Source organism: Schistocerca gregaria, chromosome 9 (genome assembly GCF_023897955.1).
Source record: "Schistocerca gregaria isolate iqSchGreg1 chromosome 9, iqSchGreg1.2, whole genome shotgun sequence".
Classification (NCBI taxonomy): Eukaryota; Metazoa; Arthropoda; class Insecta; order Orthoptera; family Acrididae; genus Schistocerca; species Schistocerca gregaria.
Genome location: NC_064928.1, coordinates 193,971,367 through 193,997,964, shown reverse-complemented (window position 1 = coordinate 193,997,964; position 26,598 = coordinate 193,971,367). Strand labels below are relative to the sequence as shown.

The following is a 26,598-nucleotide window of genomic DNA, read 5'->3' as shown; positions in this document are numbered from 1 at the left end:
ATGGGGGGGGGGGGGGGGCCTCTCCTCCATAGGGACGCAGATGTATCCGAAGTTGCTTGTAAGAGAAGGCGTTAACAGCCTTCTGAAAATCTAGAAATATGAAATCAACTTCTTTCATAATCACACCTCTGCTTGTTGATTACTGATTTATTGTCAATTATAAGCATTGCATGGCAGTTCATTAAGCACAATCGACGGGAATGTTACTATTAGTTTAGTATTTCGTTTGTTGAAACCGATTTTTTGATAATAGTAGCAGAATTGCGGCAGGCGATTCGGACACTTCGGCTTTGGCGACTGTAATAAAAGCATTGTTTAGACCAGACGCTTTTCACTTTATTTCAAAGCATCTTCAGTACTCACTGTAACAGTTTGACTTTTCGCTACATGTGTGACAGGATCGTACGCAGTTGTGTTTTACATTACTCGTACTAAACAGTACGAAATTAGAATGGTTACAGACGATTTTTTGCACTGCATCCCTGATGCTTTTCCACACATACTCCATTTGTTTTGTGATCTGTGATTGTGAAAGTTTCTGTTTCTGTCGCAAATGACGGCATATAATTTATATTACTTGTGTTACTGCGACTACGAAAGAAAGGAAGCCTAAAACAAATAAAAGCAGCACGTACAACTTCAAATTTCTTGCATGCTTAACTCTTGGACGACATTCCCTACTTGTGAACTGCTGTTCAGTGGTATTACCACACTTAGCCCGAAAGGTGACCGTAAAACTCGATTTACTACTCGCCTTTCCTTTGAATTCTTCGTGCGGTCGAGTTTTCATGATCGACTGCATTCATGGACTTGCTGTAACGAGTCCAACACTGGCGCCTCCAACACTGAGGCCCAGCCAGAAGAAGCATCTACATCTACGTCTACATGGTTACCCTGCAATTCACACGTAAGTGCCTGGCAGAGAGTTCATCGAACCATTTTCATACTACTTCACTACCATTCCACTCTCGAATGGCGTGTGGGGAAAAAGGAACACACAAATTTTCCGTTCGAGCTCTGATTTCTCTCGTTTTATTATAATGATAATTTCTACCTACGTAGGTGGGTGTCAATAAAACATTTTCGCATTTGGAATAGAAAGTTGGTTATTGAAATTTCGTAAATAGATCTCGCCGCAAAGAAAACCGTCTTTGTTTCAGTGACTGACACCCCAATTCGCGTGTCATATCAGTGACACTCTCACCCCTATTGCGCGAGAACACGAAACGAGATGCCCTTCTGTGCACTTTTTCCATATCGTCCGTCAATCATACTTGGTAACGATCCCACACCGCGCAACAATATGCCAGCAGAGGACGGACAAGTGTAATGTAGGCTGTCTGTTTAGTGAGTTTGTCGCATCTTCTAAGTGTTCTGCCAACAACGTGCAGTCTTTGCTTCGCCTTCCCCACAATATTATCTATGTGGTCTTTCCAATTTAAATTGCTCGTAATTGTAATTCCTAGGTATTTAGTCGAATTCACAGCCATCATATTTGTGCTATTTATCCTATATCCTAAATGTATCGTATTTCTTTTAGTACCCATGTTATGACGTCGCACTTTTCTTTGTTTAGTGCCAGTTGCCACTTTTCGCACCATACAGAAATTCTCTCTTTATCATTTTGTAATTGGAATTGATAGTTTGATGATTTTACTAGACGGTAAATTACAGCGTCATTTGCAAACAATCTAAGGGGGCTGCTCAGATTAGCACGTTGATCTTTTATGTAAATCAGGAACAGCAGAGGGCCTATGGAGCTACCTTGTGGATCGCCAGATATCACTTCTGTTCTACTCGATGATTTACCGTCTATCACTGCGAACTGAGACCTCTCTGAGAGGAAATCACGAATCCAGTCACACAACTGAGACGATACACCGTATGGACGCAATTTGATTAATAGTCGCTTATGAGGAACGGTATCTAGAGCCTTCTGGAAGTCTAGGAATATGGAATCGATCTGAGATCCCTTGTCGACAGCACTCATTACTTCGTGGGAATAAAGAGCTAGCTGCGTTGCACAAGAACGATATATTCTGAATCCGTGTTGGTTATGTATCAATAAGTCATTTTCTTCAAGCTGATTCAAAATGTTCGAGTACAGTATATGCTCCAAAGTCCTACTGCAAATTGAAGTGAGTGGTATGGGTCTGTAATTCAATTGGTTACTCCTATTTCCTTTCTTGAATATTGGTGTGACCTGTGCTACTTTCCAGTCTTTAGGAACAGACCTTTCGTCAAGTGAGCAGTTGTATATCATTCCTAAGAAAGGAGCTATTGTGTCAGTATTGTGTCAGCATACTCTGAAAGGAACCTGACTGGCATACCATCTGGACCGGAAGATTTGTCTGTCTTAAGTGATTTGAGTTATTTCGCAACTCCTAAGATATCTACTTTTATGTCGCTCATGCTAACAGCTGCTGTGGTTTCGATTTCTGGAATATTTACTTCGTCTTCTTTCGTGAAGGAATTACGGACCGCGTTACTCATTGTTGAGTCCAGAGATGCTTAACTACACACTGTTGTACCTCACCGAGTGTCCTTTCTCGTATATATCGAGATACAGCAATGGTGACTGATAAGTGGATAAGTTCCAGGTTTTCGTACTTCCTGAAGGAAATTCGGTAAGCTGTTGATGTTTCCCCAGGCGCGCCTACTGTTGTCACACGAGCAGGCGCGCGTTGTAAATTTTACAACATGGTCATTTTTTAGTAAAAACAAACTTGTCTTAAACAAACTATTATATTTATTGAAGAAAGTTCACATTCACTGTCTTCAACATTTATAACAAAAGGTTTTGCTCTTGTAGTTCTTTAAATAACAATTTAGCCAGGTTTTCTGACATATGTTCACTTTCATAACACCTTTCACGGACAATCTGTTTGCGAATTAACTCCGGCAATGTTCAGAAAAATGAAAAAGTAGCCAACGGCCATCACCTTGAATTGTTGAAATGGAGTATCAGGCACACGTTTTAGTTACAACGTCGACTCCACCTTTTGTCATGTTATACTCAATTATGATATCAGGTTTGGTGTTTTTTTCATCCGCTGCTGCAATGTCTTGCACAGCAGACAAAAGTATGATAGCTCAGATTGTACACTGAACATATGAAACTAAGGTCTTATCCTACTGTGGCCGAGCGTTTCTAGGCGCTACAGTCTGGAACTGCGTGACGGTACGATCGCAGGTTCGAATCCTGCCTCGGGCATGAATGTTTGTGATGTCCTTGGGCTGGTTAGGTTTAAGTAGTTCTAAGTTCTAGGGGACTGATGATCTCAGAAGTTAAGTCCCATAGTGCTCAGAGCCATTTGAGCCATTTTCTTATCCTACTGAAATCCAAACATTGCACATTCAATTTCTTTCGTTTTGTTTCCGGAAGAATTTCACGTCTGTCCTTCCTCATTGTATCAATGCAAGTGACAGTCTTTTGCAGTAAATATTCAGAAAGGAAGTAGTTTGTGTACTAATTGTCAGTTGTAAGGTTCCTGTTAGAATTTTCTGTAGGCGCTACATATCTTTCACTATGTCCTCGAGAGTATTAGATAGGTACCCGATATAGTCCTTTGGTTGCATGCCGCAATAAGCCTCCAGATTACTGCAACAAAATGTTTTTGCATCACACAGAGCAAACTTTTTTGTCCCATATTTAGCTGGTTTACTGGGTATGTACTGAATCCATCTCCAACAGTCTACATAGGCGTGAGGCATTTCATCTATCTTGGTGGATTAAACAGGCTGTAAAAACACTGACAACAGCACCTTCTTCACAAAAATCCCAAACACAACCATTATTACGTCACTTTATTACCTCTCCTGCACGAGAATTTGTGTGTGTCTCGCTGTTTATTTATTTGTATAGTTAACGATTTCATCAGTGTAGTCAAGGACAATTACTTTCAAAAAAGCACTAACTTCATCAGTTATAATCATCACCTTTTTCTTCAGATCTGGTGGAATATGCACAATGTTTTTTCTGTTGGTTTTTGATGTTTTAGCACACTCGCTTTTACACCACTGTGAAGCTTTGTCTTTTCAATAAAGAACCGTCGTACATCTGCTGTCTCTTCAGGATCATCACCAGCCTCACCTTCAAGTTCAGATTCATTGTCTGAAAAGTCTGGGTCGACTTTATCATCACCTTCTGAAGGGGTGCTGCTCGATTTTCCCGACCCTGGGGACATGGCACTCGAGACCCTGCTGTTGCCCATCACATCATAACGGGTGGCAGGGACAAAGAATCCAGTGAAATATTTTTAAGTGCTTTATCTGAAAACTACCTTGAGCAGTTAAACAGAAAACCGACTCGTGGCGATAATATATTAGACCTTCTGGTGACAAACAGACCCGAACTATTTGAAACAGTTAATGCAGAACAGGGAATCAGCGATCATAAAGCAGTTACTGCGTCGATGATTTCAGCCGTAAATAGAAATATTAAAAAAGGTAGGAAGATTTTTCTGTTTAGCAAAAGTGACAAAAAGCAGATTACAGAGTACCTGACGGCTCAACACAAAAGTTTTGTCTCAAGTGCAGATAGTGTTGAGGATCAGTGGACAAAGTTCAAAACCATGGTACAATATGCGTTAGATGAGTATGTGCCAAGCAAGATCGTAAGAGATGGAAAAGAGCCACCGTGGTACAACAACCGAGTTAGAAAACTGCTGCGGAAGCAAAGGGAACTTCACAGCAAACATAAACATAGCCAAAGCCTTGCAGACAAACAAAAATTACGCGAAGCGAAATGTAGTGTGAGGAGGGCTATGCGAGAGGCTTTCAATGAATTCGAAAGTAACGTTCTATGTACTGACTTGGCAGAAAATCCTAAGAAATTTTGGTCCTATGTCAAAGCGGTAGGTGGATCAAAACAAAATGTCCAGACACTCTGTGACCAAAATGGTACTGAAACAGAGGATGACAGACTAAAGGCCGAATTACTAAATGTCTTCTTCCAAAGCTGTTTCACAGAGGAAGACTGCACTGTGCTTCCTTCTCTAGATTGTCGCACAGTTGACAAAATGGTAGATATCGAAGTAGACGACAGAGGGATAGAGAAACAATTAAAATCGCTCAAAAGAGGAAAGGCCGCTGGTCCTGATGGGATACCAGTTCGATTTTACACAGAGTACGCGAAGGAACTTGCCCCCCTTCTTGCAGCGGTGTACCGTAGGTCTCTAGAAGAGCGAAGCGTTCCAAAGGATTGGAAAAGGGCACAGGTCATCCCCGTTCTCAAGAAGGGACGTCGAACAGATGTGCAGAACTATAGACCTATATCTCTAACGTCGATCAGTTGTAGAATTTTGGAACACGTATTATGTTCGAGTATAATGTCTTTTCTGGAGACTAGAAATCTACTCTGTAGGAATCAGCATGGGTTTCGAAAAAGACGATCGTGTGAAACCCAGCTCGCGCTATTCGTCCACGAGACTCAGAGGGCCTTAGACACGGGTTCACAGTAGATGCCGTGTTTCTTGACTTCCGCAAGGCGTTTGACACAGTTCCCCATAGTCGTTTAATGAACAAAGTAAGAGCATACGGACTATCAGATCAATTGTGTGATTGGATTGAGGAGTTCCTAGATAACAGAACGCAGCACGTCATTCTCAATGGAGAGAAGTCTTCCGAAGTAAGAGTGATTTCAGGTGTGCCGCAGGGGAGTGTCATAGGACCGTTGCTATTCACAATATACATAAATGACCTGGTGGATGACATCGGAAGTTCACTGAGGCTTTTTGCAGATGATGCTGTGGTGTATCGAGAGGTTGCAACAATGGAAAATTGTACTGAAATGCAGGAGGATCTGCAGCGAATTGACGCATGGTGCACGGAATGGCAATTGAATCTCAATGTAGCGAAGTGTAATGTGATGCGAATACATAGAAAGATAGGTCCCTTATCATTTAGCTACAAAATAGCAGGTCAGCAACTGGAAGCAGTTAATTCCATAAATTATCTGGGAGTACGCATTAGGAGTGATTTAAAATGGAATGATCATATAAAGTTGATCGTCGGTAAAGCAGATGCCAGACTGAGATTCATTGGAAGAATCCTAAGGAAATGCAATCCGACAACAAAGGAAGTAGGTTACAGTACGCTTGTTCGCCCAATGCTTGAATACTGCTCAGCAGTGTGGGATCCGCACCAGGTAGGGTTGATAGAAGAGATAGAGAAGATCCAACGGAGAGCAGCGCGCTTCGTTACAGGATCATTTAGTAATTGCGAAAGCGTTACGGAGATGATAGATAAACTCCAGTGGAAGACTCTGCAGGAGAGACGCTCAGTAGCTCGGTACGGGCTTTTGTTGAAGTTTCGAGAACATACCTTCACCGAAGAGTCAAGCAGTATATTGCTCCCTCCTACGTATATCTCGCGAAGAGACCATGAGGATAAAATCAGAGAGATTAGCGCCCACACAGAAGCATACCGACAATCCTTCTTTCCACGTACAATACGAGACTGGAATAGAAGGGAGAACCGATAGAGGTACTCAGGGTACCCTCCGCCACACACCGTCAGGTGGCTTGCGGAGTACGGATGTAGATGTAGATGTAGATGTAGACGAGCTGACGTCGGTTTTTGCACGAGGAGGACCAAACAAATCGCCAGAGACAGACGGGTTACCCCAGGAATTCTATCGCACTTTTTATGACCATATGGGTGACAAGTGGCTCTACATGTTTCAAGAACTGTCTCCACGGATTTCAGATACGGCATCATGATCCCAGTAGCGAAACCGAATGGTGGTTGTAGGTGGCAGGACTTTCGCAAACTCGCACTCCTCTACAACGCCTACAAGATCTTCGCCCGCATCATCCACACGCGTCTCCACACCATCCACAGCGATCAGACCTGTTAGGTGGTGTCAGCAACATTCATACAGCAATAGGAGCACAGCATGACGTGAAAGCATTGACAGCAGCCTGCAAAATATGGGGCGCCCTTGTCGCTGTCTATTTCGACCATGCATTCGACTGAGTCGACCACGCATTCGAACGTGCAGTTTTGGAATGCACAGGCCTCTCTCCGAAATCTGCAAAGGTGGTCCTTCGATGGATCCACGCGGGGCGTTCCTGCATGTTGGTGAACGACTACCTATTCTATTATCGTCTTTACCAAATGGTTGGTTCAAATGGCTCTGAGCTCTCTGGGACTTAACATCTGAGGTCATCAGTCCCCTAGAACGTAGAACTACTTAAACCTAACTAATCTAAGGACATCACACACATCAATGCCCCCATGCAGAGGCAGGTTTCGAACCTGCGACCGTAGCAGTCGCGCCGTTCCGGACTGTAGCGACTAGAACCGCTCGGTCACCACGGCCGGCTTGCCTTTAATGACAGCAACAACCGGTCAATAAGGTCGCACACCAGCACACCGAAATTAGCCGGAACAAGGTGTGGTGTGGCGAGGATTGCACGTGCATTTCTACTTACGGCGGTGCCTTCACTGTAGTACGCGTGAAGGCAGTGAAAGGGAAGTTCGCTACTTGTCAGTAGCTACATTCCATTCCTTGCCCGCGAAAGCCATGGCTCCCGATTTCAAGTCTCGGCCCCGTATGCGGTTTTAATATGCCAGGAAGTTTCAGTATTAACTTCTCTCCCATAAAATGTTTTTAATACGATGCCTCCTTTTCGAGATATTTAGCTGTTTCACATTAAAACGACCACTCTCCATAGATGCGAAATGAAGTTACACTGAAGCGTCAAAGAAAGTGGTATAGGCATTCGTATTCAACAACAAGTGTCTCGTGCAGTTGTTAGATAGGTTTTGCTGCTACGATGGCAGGTTATCAAGTTTTAAGTGAGTTTGAACGTTGTGTCGTTGTCGGCGCAAGACCGATGGGACACAGCATCTCCGAGGTAGCGATGACGTGGAGATTTTCCCAAACGACCATTTCACGAGTGTACCGTGAATATCAGGAATCCGGTAAACATCTAATCTAAGACGGCGCTGCGGCCGGAAAAAGATCGTGTAACAATGGCACCGACGACGACTGAAGAGAATCGTTCAGCGTGACAGAAGTGCAACGCTTCCGCAGAATGCTGCAGATTTCAATGCTGGGCCATCAACAAGTGTCAGCGTGCGAACCGTTCAACGAAACATCATCGATGTGGGCCCACTTGTGTACCCTTGATGACTGCAGGACAGATCGCTCTATGCCTCGCCTGGGCCCGTCAACACCGACATCGGACTGCTGATGACTGGAAACTTGTTGCCGTGTCGGACGAGTCTCGTTTCAAATTGTAATGTGCGGATGGACGAGTAGGGAGACAACCTCACGAATCCATGGACGCTGCATGTCACCATGGACTGTTCAAGCTGGCGGAGCCTCTTTAATGGTGTAGGGCGTGTGCAGTTGGAGTGATATGGGACCCTGATACGTCTAGTTGTGACTCTGACAGGTGACACGTATGTAAGCATCCTTTCTGCATCCATTCATATCCATTGTGCATTAAGACGGACTTACGCAATTCCAGCATGACAATGCCCCACACTCCAGAATTGCAACATAGTTGCTCCAGGAACACTCTTCTGAGTTTAAGCACTTGCGCTGGCCACCAACCACCCCCCCCCCCCCCTCCCCTCCGGACATGAACATTATTGAGCATATCTGGCATGTCTTGCAGCATACTGCTCGGAAGAGATCTCCACCCCCTCGTACTTTTACGGATTTACGGACAGGCCTCAGTGTGTAGATTCCCTCCAGCACTACTTCAGTCGTTAGTCGAGTCCATGCCACGTCGTGTTGCGGCACTTCTGCGTGCTCGCTGGGGCTCTACACGGTAAAAGGCAGGTGTGCCAGTTTCTTTGGCTCTTCAGTGTACAACTGCATGTGCAAATTCAGTTTACAAGTATTATCGTTTCACCATCACTTTATGACTCGGCATCTTCTTCCACGATTTCCCGGTAATCGTATTTGTACTACAGTGTCTTGGGGATCCCATAAATGTCTCTTTAGGAAATGAGCGCTGATTAACTCTTCTTCCGCGGTCGACTGGGGGTAAACAACACTGTTTGTTGAAGAGCAGCAAGTAAAGAGAATGGCGGGGGGGCGATGCGTGCCCTGTGGCCGGTCTCACTTAATGACCGAAGAGCTACGGGCTAAGCCGGATTAGAGCACTCCGTTCAGCTACCTGCTTCCCCATAAACACGCAGCGTGCCACACGAACGCTCGTCTTGCCGGTTTCTGCACTGCGCATTAACTGTACAAGTCAGCAGCTTGTAACAGCCGTGATTCCTTTGGTTGTTGTTGTTGTTGTCTTCAGTCCTGAGACTGGTTTGATGCAGCTCTCCATGCTACTCTATCCTGTGCAAGCTGCTTCATCTCCCAGTACCTACTGCAACCTACATCCTTCTGAATCTGCTTAGTGTACGCATCTCTCGGTCTCCCTCTACGATTTTTACCCACGCTGCTCTCCAATGCTAAATTTGTGATCCCTTGATGCCTCAAAACATGTCCTACCAACCGATCCCTTCTTCTAGTCAAGTTGTGCCACAAACTTCTCTTCTCCCCAATCCTATTCAATACCTCCTCATTAGTTACGTGATCTATCCACCTTATCTTCAGTATTCTTCTTGGTATTTGGAAATTATTTGAAATATCATGGAAATGCCGTCGAGATACAGTGGCGTGTCCGCTGGAAGTTTTCACATTAGCTGAACAATGTTTAGAGATTAGATTAGATTAATACTTGTTCCATAGATCATGAATACGACACTTCGTAATGATGTGGAACGTGTCAGGTTAATAAAAGATGTCTGTACAAGGTATTACATTACACAAAATATTGCATGACACTAATGTTTAAGTTTTTTTTTGAGATTCGTGTTTTGCTTTCTGAAGCAAATGTTTTATGGAATGATTTTATAGTGTGATGAAAGCTGTATGAACCACTGGAATTTTTATGAGTGGGACAGTTCAGAAACGAACCTCAGTGACTAACGTGCAACGTCCTGACCGGCCAGTCTCAAATCCGTCGCTTGAAACCGTCACTGACGACATTACTCGAGAAGGCTGACGTATTACAGGTAAACACACAGCTGAAACAGTTGCTTTAAGTGTTGCCGCAGTTCATAATGTTATCAGTAACGAGCCCAAGTACAGCAAAACAAGTGCGTTGTGAGTCCTGAAAGAGTTAACACAACGACACAATGAAACAAGACTTCATCACGTATATACCTTAAATATCGCTACGAAAGGGCATTTGACTCTTCTCTAAACAAGATTTTAACAAGTGGAAAACTTGGTTTCACCATTTTGAAACAGAGTCCAAAAGACAACCCACTGAATAGAACCACACCATCTCATCTATCCAAAAGAAATTCAGTATGGAAGCATCAGCGGGAAAAATAGTTCAACTGGCTCTGTGCACTATGGGACTTAATTACTGACGTCTTCAGTCCCCTAGATCTTAGAACTACTTAAACCTAACTAACCTAAGGACATCACACACATCCTTGCCCGAGGCAGGATTCGAACCTGCGACCTTAGCGGTCACGCGGTTCCAGACTGTAGCGCCTAGAACCGTTCGGCCACACCGGCCGGCTTAGTGGGAAAAGTAATGCTGACTCTCTTTTAGTATGCCTCAGGTGACACTTTTGTGATTATTTTGAAGATCAGGGTACAATAAACAGTACCTACTAACGAGACACGCTGATGAACAAAATAAAGCCAGCAATGAGGGTAAAGACTCGCAGATCTCAAAGGAAAGGGGTTATATTGCTACGCGACAATGCTTGCCGAGCTGGCACAAGAAACCATTGAAAAAATGGATTGGCAGATGTTACCTCATCCTCCCTACAATCCAAATTTGCCTCCCTCGGATATTCATTTGTTTGTTGCACGGAAGGGGGCATCACGTGGGGAAAAGGCCATCAGCAACGAGGAGCTCAAAGAATTTGTGGGAAAACGGTCCAAGGAACAATAGAATTATTTCTTTGCATCAAAAGAATAGTTGCTTGTTGAGACAAGTTTGTTAGTACTGGTGGGGATCTCGAGAAGTAGTAAAAATCACATTTTGTAAAAATACACCCATTTTCTTCCACATCGATTAGCCTATGTAATTACTGAACGTCCCTCGTATCTACGTTTTATTCCAGCAATTTATTAATTTGCGTTTGTTCTGAGAGGAAACCACAAAACTCAGTCTGTGTTTCCCCATCCACCCACCCTTGCACTTCTGTATGACACAAAGCACGTTACTTAATTCTTATAAAACTTAAAAAATTCTGATAGTATAAACTGTATCGTCGTAGATCCTTTTAGTGCCAACATGCTCGAGCTAACTGATAGTGTACATGGTTTCTTTTGTCTTTTTGCACAGCCGAATTAAATATTATGAACAATTTATTTAATAATTTAACTCCATGCATATCGCACAACTATGTTTGCAGAATAGTTTAGTTTGTCATGAGTCATGACCTATCTGTTGGTCTTACATATGTATTAGGAACGTGTCTCCTAATTGCTATTGCTTTGTTATGTAGTTCTACAAGTTAATCTGCAATTCAGACTTAATTACTTGCCGGAGGGTTCTTCGCATCACCTTCACACTGTTTCTCAACTGTCCCATTCTCGAACAGGGCGGATAAAAATGAACAATTAAATCTCTCCGTAACAGCTATGATATCATTTATTTTATTATTATGATCATTTTGCCGTATGTAGGTTGTGAAGAGGGGCAGCAGCCTTTTCAGTAGTTGCAGGGGCAACAGTCTGGATGATTGACTGATCTGGCCTTGCAACATTAACCAAAACGGCCTTGCTGTGCTGGTACTGCGAACGGCTGAAAGCAAGGGGAAACTACAGCCGTAATTTTTCCCGAGGACATGCAGCTTTACTGTATGATTAAATGATGATGGCATCCTCTTGGGTAAAATATTCCGGAGGTAAAATAGTCCCCCATTCGGATCTCCGGGCGGGGACTACTCAGGAGGATGTCGTTATCAGGAGAAAGAAAACTGGCGTTCTACGGATCGGAGCGTGGAATGTCAGATCCCTTAATCGGGCAGGTAGGTTAGAAAATTTAAAAAGGGAAATGGATAGGTTAAAGTTAGATATAGTGGGAATTAGTGAAGTTCGGTGGCAGGAGGAACAAGACTTCTGGTCAGGTGACTACAGGGTTGTAAACACAAAATCAAATAGGGGTAATGCAGGAGTAGGTTTAATAATGAATAGGAAAATAGTGAACGCATTATTGTGGCCAAGATAGATACGAAGCCCACACCTACTACAGTAGTACAAGTTTATATGCCAACTAGCTCTGCAGATGATGAAGAAATTGAAGAAATGTACGATGAAATAAAAGAAATTATTCAGATAGTGAAGGGAGACGAAAATTTAATAGTAATGGGTGACTGGAATTCGAGTGTAGGAAAAGGGAGAGAAGGAAACATAGTAGGTGAATATGGATTGGGGCTAAGAAATGAAAGAGGAAGCCGCCTAGTAGAATTTTGCACAGAGCACAACTTAATCATAGCTAACACTTGGTTTAAGAATCATGAAAGAAGGTTGTATACGTGGAAGAACCCTGGAGATACTAAAAGGTATCAGATAGATTATAGAATGGTAAGACAGAGATTTAGGAACCAGATTTTAAGTTGTAAGACATTTCCAGGGGCAGATGTGGACTCTGACCACAATCTATTGGTTATGACCTGTAGATTAAAACTGAAAAACTGCAAAAATTTGGGAAATTAAGGAGATGGGACCTGGATAAACTGAAAGAACCAGAGGTTGTACAGAGTTTCAGGGAGAGCATAAGGGAACAATTGACAGGAATAGGGGAAAGAAATACAGTAGAAGAAGAATGGGTAGCTCTGAGGGATGTAGTAGTGAAGGCAGCAGAGGATAAAGTAGGTACAAAGACGAGGGCTGCTAGAAATCCTTGGGTAACAGAAGAAATATTGAATTTAATTGATGAAAGGAGAAAATATAAAAATGCAGTAAATGAAGCAGGCAAAAAGGAATACAAACGTCTCAAAAATGAGATCGACAGGAAGTGCAAAATGGCTAAACAGGGATGGCTAGAGGACAAATGTAAGGATGTAGAAGCTTATCTCACTAGGGGTAAGATAGATACTGCCTACAGGAAAATTAAAGAGACCTTTGGAGAGAAGAGAACCACGTGTATGAATATCAAGGGCTCAGATGGCAGCCCAGTTCTAAGCAAAGAAGGGAAGGCAGAAAGGTGGAAGGAGTATATAGAAGGTTTATACAAGGGTGATGTACTTGAGGACAATATTATGGAAATGGAAGAGGATGTAGATGAAGACGAAATGGGTGATACGATATTGCGTGAAGAGTTTGACAGAGCACTGAAAGACCTGAGTCGAAACAAGGCCCCCGGAGTAGACAACATTCCATTAGAACTACTGACGGCCTTGGAACAACCAGTCCTGACAAAACTCTACCAGCTGGTGAGCAAAATGTATGATACAGGCGAAATACCCTCAGACTTCAAGAAGAATATAATAATTCCAATCCCAAAGAAAGCAGGTGCTGACAGATGTGAAAATTACCGAACTATCAGTTTAATAAGCCACGGCTGCAAAATACTAACGCGAATTCTTTACAGACGAATGGAAAAACTGGTAGATGCAGACCTCGGGGAGGATCAGTTTGGATTCCGTCGAAATGTTGGAACACGTGAGGCAATACTGACCTTACGACTTATCTTAGAAGAAAGATTAAGAAAAGGTAAACCTACGTTTCTAGCATTTGTAGACTTAGAGAAAGCTTTTGACAATGTTGACTGGAATACTCTCTTTCAAATTGTAAAGGTGGCAGGGGCAAAATACAGGGAGCGAAAGGCTATTTACAATTTGTACAGAAACAAGATGGCAGTCGTAAGAGTCGAGGGGCATGAAAGGGAAGCAGTGGTTGGGAAAGGAGTGAGACAGGGTTGTAGCCTCTCCCCGATGTTATTCAATCTGTATATTGAGCAAGCAGTAAAGGAAACAAAAGAAAAATTTGGAGTAGGTATTAAAATTCATGGAGACGAAGTAAAAACTTTGAGGTTCGCCGATGACATTGTAATTCTGTCAGAGACGGCAAAGGACTTGGAAGAGCAGTTGAATGGAATGGACAGTGTCTTGAAAGGAGGATATAAGATGAACATTAACAAAAGCAAAACGAGAATAATGGAATGTAGTCAAATTAAATCGGGTGATGCTGAGGGAATTAGATTAGGAAATGAGACACTTAAAGTAGTAAAGGAGTTTTGCTATTTAGGAAGTAAAATAACTGATGATGGTCGAAGTAGAGAGGATATAAAATGTAGACTGGCAATGGCAAGGAAAGCGTTTCTGAAGAAGAGAAATTTGTTAACATCGAATATCGATTTATGTATCAGGAAGTCGTTTCTGAAAGTATTTGTTTGGAGTGTAGCCATGTATGGAAGTGAAACATGGACGATAACTAGTTTGGACAAGAAGAGAATAGAAGCTTTCGAAATGTGGTGCTACAGAAGAATACTGAAGATAAGGTGGATAGAGCACGTAACTAATGAGGAGGTATTGAATAGGATTGGGGATAAGAGAAGTTTGTGGCACAACTTGACTAGAAGAAGGGATCGGTTGGTAGGACATGTTTTGAGGCATCAAGGGATCACAAATTTAGCATTGGAGGGCAGCGTGGAGGGTAAAAATCGTAGAGGGAGACCGAGAGATGAGTCCACTAAGCAGATTCAGAAGGATGTAGGTTGCAGTAGGTACTGGGAGATGAAGCAGCTTGCACAGGATAGAGTAGCATGGAGAGCTGCATCAAACCAGTCTCAGGACTGAAGACAACAACAGGTTGGCGACAATAAAATATTTTCGCATTAAGAAGAAAAAATGATTGAAATTTTTTGAAAAGTTTTCGCCGCAACGGAAAATGCCTGTGTTTTAACGTTTCCCAAGTCAGCTCGCGTATCATATCCGTGACACTGTCCTTCCTATTATCTGATAGTTCAGAACGAACTTTTTCGATGTCCTCCGTCATTCCCATCTGGTAAGGATCCCTTACCGCACTGCAGTGCTCAAGCATCGGACTGACAAGCTTAGCCTAGACAGTTTCTTCAGTAGATTGTTGCAGCTGCGAAGTGTTCTGCCAATGAAGAACAATCTATAATTTGCCTTCTCCACAAAATTACGTGTGTGATCATTCGAATTTAAATTATTCGTAATCCCTAAGCATTTAGTTGAATTCACAGCCTTTAGATTTGTGTGATTTACCGCGAAATTGAAATTTAACTGGCATCAATTATAAAATACGCTACAGTGGCAAAAATTATTTATTTTTAAAAGGGAATGCACAACCCGGTTTCAGGACCTGTGTCCCACCTTGAGGTGCATATTAAATTGTGAACGCATAAAGGATGCTTAAATCAGATTAAAATATGTTAAAATGAATGATTCACATTTTAATATCCACTTGAATATGGAACCCATGTCCTGAAACCAGCTTGTGCATCCCTTTTTATAAATATTTTTTACAACTGTAGCGGATTTTATCATTGATGACGAATTCCAACAGTTGTATACGTTTCGTCAGGACAAAAGTGTGTGAAATTCTTTTCGTGACCGCTCATTTTTCCTTAATCAAAGATAATTGCAACGTTCCACATCATACAGATGCGGTAATAAAAGAGACCATAAATCATACAGATGCTATGTCTAAAACATTTTGCAATTTTGTTTTTAATCATCTAATGACTTTACTAGACGGCAAATCACAGACACATATGCCGGCCGCTGTGATCGAGTGGTTCTAGGCGCTTCAATCCGGAAACGCGCTACTGCTACGGTCGTAGGTTCGAATCCTGCCTCGGGCATGGATGTGTGTGATGTCCTTAGGTTACTTAGGTTTAAGTAGTTCTAAGTATAGGGGACTAATGACCTCAGGTGTTAAGTCCTATAGTGATCAGAGCCATTTGAACAGAATCATCTGCAGACAGTCTAGGAGGGCTGCTCAGATTGTTTCCTAAATGCTTTCTACAGATTAGGAACAGCAGAGGGCCTATAACATTTCCCTGGGTAACGCCATTTATCACTTCTGTTCTGATGGCGATTTTCCGTTGATTACTACGAATTGTGACCTTTCTGAAACGAAATCACGAACGCAGTCGCGCAACTGAAACGTTACACCACAAAGCATGCAATTCGATTAGAATTCTCCCGAGAGGAACGGTGTCAAAAGCCTTTGCGCAAATCTATAAATATGGAATGCACACTCATTTACACTGTGAGTAACTTACAGTAGCGACGCCGCACAGTGGAGTATTTGTACCGAAAATTCTGGCCAAAATTAACTTAAAGTGTGCCCAACGACTGTAGCGACCAACTGGTCGATCCATAGCTCAACTGACAGGGGCCTGAGACAAGTCTGTTAGTCCCTAGACGGTCGAAGTGGCCGTGCGGTTCTAGGCGCTGCAGTCTGGAACCGCAAGACCGCTACGGTCGCAGGTTCGAATCCCGCCTCGGGCATGGATGTGTGTGATGTCCTTAGGTTAGTTAGGTTCAACTAGTTCTAAGTTCTAGGGGAGTAATGACCTCAGAAGTTGAGTACCACAGTGCTCAGAGCCATTTGAACCATTTTGTGAGTCCCTAGCAACAGCTGAGAAAGAGTTTATTCTGGGGAGTGGGGGGCGTTTTTCTTGATTAAGGCGTCAGTTCTATTCTACTTTTTCTTTTTTTCTTTGGATTCACTAAATGACTGTTTTAAACTGAAGTAGATGATGATGATGATGATGATGGTGATGAAGTCCCATACTCCGAAGAGCGTAGGGGGGCGATACGGGAGACCCGCACCGCCGTAATAGACAAGGTCCTAGCAGAGATGGTTTGCCATTGCCTTCCTCCGACCGTAATGGGGATGAATAATGGTGATGAAGACGACAGAACACCCGGGCATCTCGAGGTAAGAAAAATCCCTGACCCCGCCGGGACCCGGGATCCGGGACCCCGCGCGCGGGAAGCGAGAACGCTACCACAAGACCACGGCTACGGACAAACTGAAGTAGATCTGAATGTTAAACGGTTGTAACAGCTTGTATTTAATAATTACTTCAATTTATAACACAGTAATGACACTGAAAAGTTTTGGTATACAGTCTTTTAGTTCGTCTGCCATTTTCTTCAGCAGTTTTGAACGAGTGTGTGACCGTACCTAATCTGAAGTATAGTCTGTGATTCGTGCAGTACATGGTGGCCTGTCGCAAAGAAAAAGAATTTCCTCTACGGAAATATATTATTTCTAAATTATAGACTGTTTTTGTTTATCTTATCGAAAATTTCGTATGTATTTCGATTACAAACGGCCTTAGCACTAAATAAGTCGTTTGTATGACTATAAAACTATTTTTTCACATATCAGTCAATAATCAGTATTTTTAACAAATAAACACAAACTTGTAGGTATTCTTCATACGTTCTTATTTATTAAAAAAATTCAAGCGCTGAAATTAAAAAAAACTTGGACAGAAGCCTGGGACAATCGCCTCTCGGGATGGGGATCATTAGACAAATGAACATAATAGCCGCGCCAACCTACACTACACATACCTCAATATACTACATATACCTCACTGCATTTACATAGAACTAAGACCACATATACTATTGCATATACAGCTAGATTTACTTAATTGAGAGAATATTTAAAAAAAGACTTTCTGCGGGAAATTCTGGCAAACTAAGTACAGGGTGGCGGAAGAAAAACGAGCCCTGAGTACAGATTGCTAGACAGTTACGCACGAATTGTTGTCCGCTATGAGCAGATACAACAACACATAGATACCCATGTAGTAATCAGATAATAAAGAAACGAATGTAAAACGAAGTCGCAACAGATCCGAAACAATGGTCACATTGGCGGGCGACAATAAGCAGTCTGGTATTCGGGGCCGGGTTTTCGTGGCCACCCTGTACTTACTGAACAATAACGTACGCGGTGAGACATTCGGCTGCCGTAATAGAAGCATTCCTCTCACCATATCGCCACCAAAAACTGCACAGAATATTAAGGGTGTCGCAAGAGCCTACTTCGAAATTTTCAAGCTAAAACACCCGAAACTGAAAGATAGGCAGACCGAGCTAACAAATGCATATCGAATTATCCCAGACGCCTCTCTGAAATTGACAATGAAGTGGTTTAGCGATACTTACACTTGGAGATAAGTTAAAAGTGAAATGGGTTGTTTTAAGGGTTTTAAATTATCGAAAACAATTTTTGAAAGGATTTCCGTACAAATACTCCACTGTGGAGTCGTGGAAATACAGTGAAAATTTTATTGAATTATGGGGCTTAAGCCAATTCAGTGATTTGATTTTTTATTTGGTCCTGTTGATTACGTATTGCACACAGGATGCACTAATAATATAGGACAAGTCAAGTGAAATAATGCAAAACTATGTGAGTATTTTATATATATCATACAAATATTTTCTATGAACGACTGATTGTGGACTATATTACAACCTGCATTTTATGATGCAAGTTCAAGTGAATGCTTAAAATAGCAGAATGAATGGAAATACACATTTTTATCCCAGTGCCACAAAAAATAATGAAATTTACATTTTGTCGTTATGATTTAAATTGAAATACAAAATTTTTATCTTCAGAACACTTAAAAGTGTAGAACAAATGGTAGCACACACGTTAATCTATGATATAAATAAATTTACGTTATATCACTATAATTTATGTTAGCAGTAAAAAATTTTGTCTTCATGACATAAGTAAATATTTTTCTTTCCTCTATTTTTACTCAAAAGGAGCCGGCCGCTGTGGCCGAGCTGTTCTATGCATTCCAGTCTGGAACAGCGCGACCTCTGCGGTTGCAGGTTCGAATCCTGTCTCGGGCACGGATGTGTGTGATGTCCTTAGGTTAGTCAGGTTTAAGTATTTCTAAGTTCTAGGGGAATGATTACCTCAGATGTTAAAAGTTCCATAGTGCTCAGAGCCATTTTTGTAGTTAAAAGGGTGCCTTGTTACTCTAGGAATTCATTCATTTTATAATAAGTTCGTTCTCTGACTGATGAAGTTAGCTTCCTTTTGAATACTAGCATGATATCAATTTCTTTTTGTATACTGATGGGAAGCCTATTATATACTTTTATTCCTGACTCAACTGCTCCCCTATGGACTCCATGGAAATTTTTCCCCTGTCTTGTGTTATGCTTATGAATGTCACAGCTTTTCTGAAATAATTCCTTGCTGCTGGTTACAAATATCATCAGTCAGTTTATATTTCACCAAAGTCTTTAAAGAGATCTGTGCAGGATGTTCTGCTAGAGACCCCACACATTAATCTCACTGCTCGTTTTTCCAGTTTGAAGGCTCTTTCAGCTTCTGTAGAATTTCCTCAGAAGATAACACGATATGGAATGGAAATATGCAAAATATAACAAAAGCATATTTCTCTGTTAACAGGGAGAGAAATAGCTCCCAAGAGTAAACACGCTCTGCTAAGTTTTTTGACAAGCTGATCAATTTTCTCTATTCATCTTAGCTGGCTGTCTATCTGCATGCCTAGGAATTTTATATGCGTTGTTTCATTATTTTTTTTGTTTTTGATCTCGATTTCAGGAACCTGGAGCTTTTTATTTACTGCCTGATCATGATAATGTTGATGATGTTTGGTTTGTGGGGCGTTCAACTGCGCGGTCATCAGCGCCCGTACAAAGTCCCAAGTTTCACACAATCCATTCTCTTTTCACAGTCCAATACAGTCTCTCTAACAAATGCTGCTGAGGATGATGAAACGATAAGGATAAGACAAACACCCAGTCCCCGGGCAGAGAAAACACCAGTCCGGCCGTGACTCGAACCTGGTACCCCGTGATCTAGAGGTGCCAACAGCCTTACTGTCTGATACTGTATACTGTTACTAGAACGTGGAGCCCAAGCAAAAATAGCAATACAGGACATCAAAAACAGCAGCCTACTCAGTCTAGAAACAGCCATGAAATTATTCGGCGCAATGGGATGGAGGTTATATGGGACCACCTGACAGAAAAAAAATCTAGAAAGACTAGAAAAGGTAAAATCGACTTATCTAAAAAGAGCACTAGATCTCTCAAAGACAACAAGATCTAGACTAGTGTATCTGCTAGCGAGAGAGAGTTTCCTAATTGAAGACATCAAAATTCGATGTATGATGCCACACACCAGGGCTTCCAGAAAGCAACTGAAGATCATGGAGGGCAAACGAGAAAATATATGGCCGGAGTTCTATGCCACCGAATCAGTGACGAACCGCTCATGGACAGCACCAAACTTCGAGCAGCGATATGTCGTAACTAGACTTTCTATTCACGGCTTTCATCATCTAATTTGCAAAAAGAAAACCTATCACGACCCAACCTCAACATATGTGAACTGTGTAACAAAGCCTGTGAACAATATCACATAGAACTGTACAATAAAAGAGTGAAGTCGATAAATGAATATGCAAAAATTTAAAATAAAAATGTAAATTGTTAAGCAAAGTAACTGTATATGGCTATTTGGCTGCAATTTTATTAAATGGTTCAAATGGCTCTGAGCACTATGGGACTTAATTTCTGAGGTCATCAGTGCTCTAGAACGTAGAACTACTTAAATCTATCTAACCTAAGGACGTCACACACATCCATGCCCGAGGGAGGATTCGAACCTGCGACCGTAGCAGACGCGCGATTCCAGACTGTAGCGCCTAGAACCGCTCAGTCACTCGGGCCGGCTAAATGTTCAAATGTGTCTGAAATCGTATGGGACTTAACTACTAAGGTCATCAGTCCCTAAGCTTACACACTACTCAACCTAAATTATCCTAAGGACAAACACACACACCTATGCCCGAGGGAGGACTCGAACCTCCGCCGGGACCAACCGCACAGTCCATGTTTGCAGCGCATTAGACCGCTAAGATAATCCCGTGAGACTTTTTATTAAATAAAAATATAATGTTACTTCTTGAAAAATTCAGGGTTAGGCTATTTGTTGTGAATCACTTGTGTTCTTGGTTAGTGACTGTCAGGGCTGTGTCCTGCGTGGCGGAGTTATGACTCTTGACCAGAATACTCGTGTCATCAGCCAACATACAACCGCGACTGTTTTTGCTCTGTCGTTAAGTTAAGCCCTTATTTCAATAGTGGTACAAGTCCATTTTTGTTCATTCTGAGATACAGAGTCCAAAAATTGAATGGGCGCTGAAGAATCTGCAGTTGAGATACCAGAAATGTTCAAGTATTTATACTTGAGTATTTCTAGTATCTCAACTGCAGATTTTTCAGCGCCCATTTAACTTTAGGACTCTGTATCTCAGAATGAACAAAAATGGACTTGTACCACTATTAAAATAAGCTCTTCAATTGTAAATGGTAGATCATTACTATAGATCATGAAAATTAGTGTGCCGCGTTTTCTCTGTAACTCAACGGTAGGCAGCTTTTACTATCTTAGTGAATGTTCGACGATTCCAACACAGTAGTTCCAGTCGCCATGCCATCTTGGCGTTCATTTCCCTCTCGCTTGAAAGGGCCTCTCCCGCCGTGTGTGCTGGCCTTGGGTTTTTCCTAACGCAGCGGTCTGTCGGCGTACCGTCCGTATTTCGGCAGCTTTGTTCACGCCGCGCGGCGTTCCAACCCTCATGACTCATCTTGCCCGGCCATGCAGAGCAAGAAGCCACGTCGGCTGTGCTCGCTGCGATGCGCTACCAACTAGTCAACCGCGCCCGGACACCGTCAGCGATTTCGTCCAAATGTATGGTGTATGAGGCGAGGCTATAAAGTACAGAGCGTCCATGGTTAAAGTTCCAGTTTCAAAACGCTGTAGAAGGACAACCAATGATCGGAATGACGTCAAATTTGAGCAGCGTATTATTGATGCGAAGGGAAACGGCAGGAAAAAAAAAAACAAAGGATTAACAAAAATTTTACCAGTAAGGGCCGCAGATACAAATGACAGATCAATCGCAATTCGACGGTTATGCTTTAAGTTGCACCTTAGACCGTCAGTACCGTTCAGCGTCCATCTACATCTACACCCATACTCCGCAAGCCACCAGACGGTGCATGGTGGAGGGTACTTTGAGTACCTCTATCGCTTCTCCCATCTATTCCAGTCTCTTATTGTTCATGGAAAGAAAGACTGTCGGAATGCGTGTGGGCTCTAATCTCTCTGATTTTATCCCCGTGGTCTCTTCGCGAGACATACGTACGAGGGAGCAATATACTACTTGACTCCTCGATGAAGGTATGTTCTCGAAACTTTAACAAATGCCAGCACCGAGTTACTGAGCGTGTCTCTGGCAGAGCCTTCCACTGGAGTTTATCTATCACCTCCGTAACGCCTTCGCGAAGCGTGCTGCTCTCCGTCGGATCTTCTCTATCTCTTCTATCAACCCTATCTTGTACGGATCTCACACTGCTGAGCAGTATTCAAGCAGTGTTTACTTCCTTTGTTTTCGGATTGCATTTCCTTAGGATTCTTCCAATGAATCTCAGTCTGGCACCTGCTTCACCGACGATTAATTTTATATGGTCATTCCATTTTAAATTATTTCTAATGCCTACTCCCAGATAATTTATGGAATTAACTGCTTCCAGTTACTGACCTGCTATTTTGTAACTAAATGATAAAGGATCTTTCTTTCTATGTATCCGCAGCACATTACACTTGTCTATATTGAGATTCAATTGCCATTCCCTGCACCATGCGTCAATTCGTTGCAGATCCTCCTGCATTTCAGTACTATTTTACATTGTTACAACCTCTCCATATACCACAGCATCATCCGCAAAAAGCCTCAGCGAACTTCCGATGTTATCCACAAGGTCATTTACGTATATTGTGAATAGCAACGGTCCTATGACACTCCCCTGCGGCACACCTGAAATTACTCTTACCTCGGAAGACTTCTCTCCATTGAGAATGACATGCTGCTTTCTGTTATCTAGGAACTCTTCAATCCAATCACACAATTGCTCTGATAGTTCATATGCTCTTACTTTGTTCATTAAACGACTGTGGGGAACTGTATCGAACGCCCTGCAGAAGTCAAAAAACGCGGCATCTACCTGGGAACCCATGTCTATGGCCCTCTGAGTCTCGTGGACGAATAGCGCGAGCTGGGTTTCACACGATCGTCTTTTTCGAAACCCATGCTGATTCCTACAGAGTAGATTTCTAGTCTCCAGAAAAGTCATTATACTCGAACATAATACGTGTTCCAAAATTCTACAACTGGTCGACGTTAGAGATATAGGACTATAGCTGGGCACATCTGTTCGACGTCCCTTCTTGGAAACGAGGATGACCTGTGCCCTTTTCCAGTCCTTTGGAACGCTACGCTCTTCTAGAGACCTACGGTACACCGCTGCAAGAAAGGGGCCAAGTTCTTTCGCGTACTCTGTGTAAAATCGGACTGGTATCCCATCAGGTCCAGCGGCCTTTCCTCTTTTGAGCGATTTTAATTGTTTCTCTATCCCTCTGTCGTCTGTTTCGATATCTACCCTTTTGTCATCTGTGCGACAATCTAGAGAGGGAGCTACAGTGCAGTCTTTCTCTGTGAAACAGCTTTGGAAAAAGACATTTAGTATTTCGGCCTTTAGTCGGTCATCTTCTGTTTCATTACCATTTTGGTCAGAGTGTCTGGAATTTTGTTTTGATCCATCTACCGCTTTGTCATAAGACCAAAATTTCTCACGATTTTCTTCGGCAAGGTCGCACCACATCGGATAAGAAGTACTGGTTTTCAAGTGTCCCTGGGGGCAAAAACGAGATAAAAGCAAAATGACATCGGCTTCTAGTTGTCGTGGGAGACTTATCCAAGACATGTTCAATATGCATACATAGACACGATTGAAGACAGTGGTTCTTATATAAAATAAATTGTTGGCAGTGTACAGTAACTAGCCACAAACAGGTTTTAGGTTAGTTTAGTCAGAAAGTATCGTTATCGGTTTCGAATTTTTACAATTCGTCATCAAACGGTGTTTTCATGCTTTCATCAATACAGATTATACAAAGGTTTCCTTTGAGTTGCCCAAGGATGAATTACAAACGTGTAACCAAAATGGTTTTGCGCCTCGTGTTTGTGATGGAACGCAGATGTCTATCTGGTGCATTTATATTGCCAGTTTTGTTGCAATGCAACACATTTTCGAACGTGCTTGTATTTTCACAGTCACAAGCGTTGCACTGCGTTGTAGACCACTCTCGTTCGGTCACAAATCGATTTCCGATGTACGTCACATGTTTTGATTTATAGCATACGAAAACAAATACTCAGTTTGGAAAGTAAATGTGTGTCATAGATGCTAAAATGCAATGATACAAAGATATGGTTTTTCTTCGCGGCGGTGGGGAGGGGGGGGGGGGGGGGGGGGGAAGGAAAATTAAATTACTGTTATGTTAGATTGAAATAGTATTTTACATGAAATCTAGGACATTAAATGCAGAAGAAACAATAAATACTCGGAATTTTATGAATTATAGCACTAAAAACTTATTTTATACAAAGAAGAGATGCAAGTGTGGCAGACAGTTGTGTGATTTCTTATGTGCTATTTGAACATCGATGATGATAATACATTAGAATTTATTAGTATTTAGCGCCATAAATAATACTGACTATTGTAAGTACGTACAATATTATAAGTTTTGTTACTTGATCTGCAGATAGGTGTACAAATATTATTTACACTGGGGCACAGAATACCCTTTCCGGAAGTTTTTCAGGAAAACAGTGTGTTCATTAAGTACTCTATCAGGAGAAGTGCTTCTGTTTGTATGTATTTCTGTTTCTTCTAAAATATTCATAGTGGCCCCTGTTTGTGCTTGAATAAATCTACATTTGTCGCCCACATTCAGTGAGAGATATTGAGAGCGATATGAAAATATTACATTTAGTAGAAAACCAATTTGTGGCTGGTTGCTGCATACCATCAACATATCATGCTGATGTTGATATCTAGAAACGGCATCTTCCAGAACAGATCGGAGTGCCTCGGGCCATCACGTTCAGAATGCGTTGAGCAATGTGTGCCTTCAATTCAGCTGCATTTGTAATTCCACCACTGAACTCAACATCTTTCAGGTTACCGCACAGCGAGAAGTCACACGGATTATAATCAGATGGCCAGACTGTAGGGAGATAATGGCTGATAATTCTAGCGTTTTGGAAATGCCTCTGCCAGCAGCTCCTTCACTGGCTGTGCAACGTGCGAAGGAGCGCCATCTTGCATAACAATGATCCTACCCACTCATCATCGCTATTAAAGGGTTGGAATGACTATGGTGCGCAAAAGACTGTCAAAGCGTTTACCAGTGATGGTACAGGTAATAGGACCTGCAGGACTCATGTCATCGAAAAATTTCGGACCTACGATAAACGATGCCACTCGCACCACACAGCCACCATTGCAGAATGAAGTGGTACCGGGTGTTGCTCATGCGGATTTTACGTTGCCGATATTCTGCAATTCTGCGTACTGACACGTCCTCGGAAATTGTCTGTTCACAGAATGGCCATTCACTGTCCGTCTCCTAGGTGACAACAAATTTTAGAGTGAATGTTTGTTTTGCTGAAAGGTCAGCACGAAACAATTCCTGTACGTGAATGGATAGCAACGCAGGATATTTCGTAGGATTATATGCACCGCGTTCGCAGACATTTCCAGCGTTCGGGCAATTCCCCATGCACTGCATGTTTCCACACCCTTATTCGACCCCTCCTGTAATTCTGTTCTTTTTGGTTTGCTATACGGCACGGAAAACAACTGGGATATACGCGCTCAAGTCAGAACTATAGAACACAAACGCATAGAAGAGGTAAACGACTATGTGTCAGTCCCAATGCACAATAGTAGACAGCTAAAAAAGGCACGTGGAAAAAGGGCTAAAAAACAGCATGCAAAAATGGAGGTCCAAAACTAAAAATTAAATGGCCTTCGCCATATTCTTTCGGCGGATAAAAAGTAAAACGCGGTCGACAGCCCGCGCGTCATTCACTAAAACGGCTGATAATTCAGATCGCAAACCCAAGCTGGTGCGTAAATTGGTAAAAACAGGGCTTTCCAGCAGGAAGTGGCGAACAGTTAAAATAAGGCGCAATGCGTACAAAGTGATGGGGCAGCGCCATTGAGCAAATGACGATGGTTAAAGAGGCAGTGCCCAATACACTGGCGAGTTAAAATAATCTCCTCCCGGCGGGAGGGCTGAGAGGAAGTCGTCCAAGGCGCCGGAAGAGGCTTCATAAGCCGAAGCTTATTAAAGTGAATGAAGGATCATTGGCGATGCCAAAGAGACACCACCACCTGACAGACGGCAAACCGAGCGAGGTAGCGCAGTGGTTAGCGCACTGGACTCGCATTCGGGAGGACGACGGTTCAATCCCGTCTCCAGCCATCCTGATTTAGGTTTTCCCTGATTTTCCTAAATCGTTTCAGGCAAATGCCGGGATGGTTCCTTTGAAAGGGCACGGCCGATTTCCTTCCTAATCCTTCCCTAACCCGAGCTTGCGCTCCGTCTCTAATGACCTCGTTGTCGACGGGACGTTAAACACTAACCACCACCACCACCACCACCACCACCACCACCACCACCACCAGACGGCAACGCAGAGA

The 26,598-nt window shown here is 42.5% G+C and overlaps 1 protein-coding gene and 1 non-coding gene across 2 annotated transcripts in view; one reads left to right on the top strand and one right to left on the bottom strand.

The window, feature by feature from the left end:
- Positions 1 to 26,598, bottom strand: part of LOC126291549 (nucleolar and coiled-body phosphoprotein 1-like) — a 160,303-nt gene that overhangs the window by 122,202 nt on the left and 11,503 nt on the right. The gene's annotated exons all lie outside the window — the stretch shown is intronic.
- On the top strand, positions 26,308 to 26,380 carry Trnaa-cgc (transfer RNA alanine (anticodon CGC)). The gene has a single exon. It is a non-coding gene; the product is annotated as a tRNA-Ala (tRNA).